This window comes from Sinocyclocheilus anshuiensis, unplaced genomic scaffold (assembly GCF_001515605.1).
Source record: "Sinocyclocheilus anshuiensis isolate Anshui unplaced genomic scaffold, SAMN03320099.WGS_v1.1 scaffold918, whole genome shotgun sequence".
Taxonomy (NCBI): domain Eukaryota; kingdom Metazoa; phylum Chordata; class Actinopteri; order Cypriniformes; family Cyprinidae; genus Sinocyclocheilus; species Sinocyclocheilus anshuiensis.
This window is the reverse complement of record NW_015540946.1, coordinates 98,260-101,508: the sequence shown is the minus strand read 5'-3', so window position 1 is coordinate 101,508 and position 3,249 is coordinate 98,260. Positions and strand designations below refer to the sequence as shown.

General features: G+C 36.3%; 1 pseudogene; it reads right to left on the bottom strand.

Moving 5' to 3' along the window:
- LOC107689771 (carbohydrate sulfotransferase 15-like) overlaps nt 1–2,109 on the bottom strand; it is a 30,446-nt pseudogene extending 28,337 nt beyond the window's left edge.
- Nucleotides 2,110–3,249: the final 1,140 nt, after the last annotated feature.

Sequence of the window (3,249 nt, the reverse complement as noted above, 5' to 3'; positions counted from 1 at the left end):
TTGTTGGGGGGGGGGACTATGGGCAGACAGTGGGTCAGAGCGATGAAGGGTTTGGTTGTTGGTATGGATAGAATGTTGACTCAGCACTGAGTTATATATTCTGCAGCTGTTAAGATCTGAGCCTGGTGAATGTCTTTCTTTAAGGAAGAGACTCTCCAGCCATCCAATACACACTCCTTGTGCCATCAATTACTAATACATCACAGCCTTGTAGCTGTGCAGTAGCCATGACAAACATGAAAGCACTCAATGGCAATTTCCTAAGGTAACAGAGCAACATATCTACTACAAAAATAACAATCAATCCGGCAAGTTGAATTCTCAAAATTATCCCTAAACTTCACTTTAAATTGCTCTGAATTCACTGCTGGTTAGAATTAACCAGCTACAGCCTGATAAACAGGTGCTTCACGGTACAGCATGGATTTCAACATGTTTCAACATGGATTTCGTAGGACAACATTCCTAGCAGTCTCTTTCCCTCACCTTAAACCACGTTCCTAAAATCATAGACAGGGGTGGAGCTTAATGGATTGTGGAAAGTTGGAAACCCTGAGTTAGGTGCAAGCTCTGGAAATTGGATACAGCCTATATCATTTGGAAAATGGCCTGAAATTTGTCATGACATATTTATTTATTTGGCAAAAGCAATTTTTCCATGTAAAATAGCATTTTATATTCCATAATATATTCTCTTTATACATGGGTAAATCACATTAAACGATGTGTGATTAATTATAGAAACACAAGTGTGTTTAGTGTGCTGAACTGGTACCAAAATAGTTCAAGAGCAATAGTCAACCCTTCCAAAAATTTTCCATGGAAACCCTAGCATTCACAAAAATACTTGTATATCTACAATGAGTGGTAACTTGGTGCTAGCCACCAAAAAAATAAAAAATAAAACATATTAAACAAAATGAAATTATTCAAGAGTTTTCTGGGCCATTTGATGCTGTCATAAAATGTTTGCTCTCTTTATTCATATTCATTGATTTGATTAAGATATTCAAAGATTAAAACCTTTTTATGTGAGGACAATATTTATTTTTTTAAACAAAATTAACCCCTTCAGTTACAAATGTTATAAAAATTAATTTGGAGAAAGATGTTTAAAATAAATGAATGTTAGTTATGGAGATCAGTTACATTTTTATCTAAGGCTTAGAAGCCTGTGATAAATGATGTCTGGCAGATTGGCATATGGACTACTAAAATTGACTACAAATGTCTTTTTTTTTCTTCTTCACAGACTGTGAAAATGGTTAAGATGAATCATATCTCATGAATTTACATAGGCTTTTTAGTCAAAATAATCATACTGTTAAAATATCTGTTGAGTGTTGTTAGTTTGCCTCCCTCACAAAACTATGGTAGGCTATTTTAACACTTAACCAACCAACCCCTCAAACCTGAAATGGGTTGGTATAAATGCACAACATAACTTTGGTCATTCATTAACAAAAGTTAAGAGCCGAAATATTTTGTGACATGAATTTATATGTTGTTTGCAAGGAGTTCTCGTTATGTTTGTTTCACAAGAGATATTCAGCAAAGAGTGAGTATCGTACCAACCGACCCCGGTCTCCTTTGATTTATGCTTTTACAGTAACAATAACTGCAACTATGGTTATTTTTGCGTAAACTGTGGTTACCATGGTAAATGTTTGTAAGGGTAATAATGCCGTTGAATTTACCTGAGCGAATCTTCTGTCTCAGCAGAATCCCATCGATCTGAATGAAACATTGTGCGTGTGAAAATCCTGATGAGAGCCGCTAATTATGAAGCGCTTATCAGTGCACTAGTTTTAGAAATCATCTTTTTGACGCTTTAACATCCAGTCAGTGTCAGGCGGAGCGTATATAAAACCCCTCCCTGTCATCTAATGTTTGGGTACATCCATTTGCCTGATTCAGTGTAAACCCTCGAACATTCTTATCAAAAAATACCTTTATGTTAGCCTACTCGCGTAGAAAACTTACCTTGACAACTTGTCCGGTTTTAATATTCCAATGAACGCTTGCGTTGGCATTTGATAACGGCAAGGACCGCGATACAGAGAACTTTCTGAGCGACTGAGTTGATGAAAGCCTTTCTGTCTCTATTCAAGCACAACGCCTCCCTCTCTCTCTCTCTCTCTCTCTCTCGTTCAACAGGGGTTCAGTCGGTGGAGGGGGTGGGATACGGCGCATGCTGCTACTGATGTGCTGTGCTCCCACCAATCCCAGCTATTTATGAACTCGATTTACTTGAGATTAAAAATAAAACAGAATAGTAGAGCAAAATGTTGGTCTTATACATTAAACATGAATGCATAACCTCTGTTATTCGGCGAAAAGTTATACGACGTTCTTTTATATAAATGAATCTGTTGAAATGTGATAATTTTGCTAAACAACCTGTAGGCCTATACAATAAGTACACTGTATCTGTGTAGCCTACGTACAGACACCTCATATAAAATGTGTCAGAAGTATATGCAAATTTTAAAATTGTTTAATTTCTTGACAATGGTGCTATAGTTATCTCTTACCCATCACTGGTTAATGTGTTTTAACACAAACCCTTTAGTAATCATGTCTAATCTCCCTCATGTTTGTTCTAAGTGATAGTCATGTTTAGTCTTAGTTAATCAGAAAAGTATTTTTGGCAAAGGAAACTAGCTTTGCAAGATGGTGTGTAGGCCTATGCATTCACATAAAATAAACACCCCCTTTGCTCATCAGTGGTGGACAGTAACGGAGTAGCTTTACTTTACATTTTTCAAGTATCTGTACTTTACTGGAGTAGTTTTATTTTGAGTAACTTTTACTTTTACTTCACTACATTCCAAAGCATAAGATCGTACTTTTTACTTCACTACATTTCATAAAACATATCGTTACTCCTTATAATATATCACGTGCTCTGACATGCAGAAGCGGTGTCTGATTCAAGAACGAACTGATTCTTTTCAATTAATCTTTTAAATCGATTTGCAAATCGCTCCAAACGATTCATTCACGAATTAGAATTAACCAATTGCAGCTGTTCTCGAGTCGACAACTCACTGATTCAAATGAACCGTTTAGTGCGAGTCTCCAGTGAACTGAATTCACAAGTAAGAACTGGGAGATCTTGTGACCGTGCGCGCGTCTGATGCTGTTAAAAGTAAGTTACTAATGTCAAGTTTTAGGATGAATTATTGTAACTGAAAATCATATTTAGGTCAAAACTGTCAGTTGTTTGTGAACTAAATCATAGGTAAA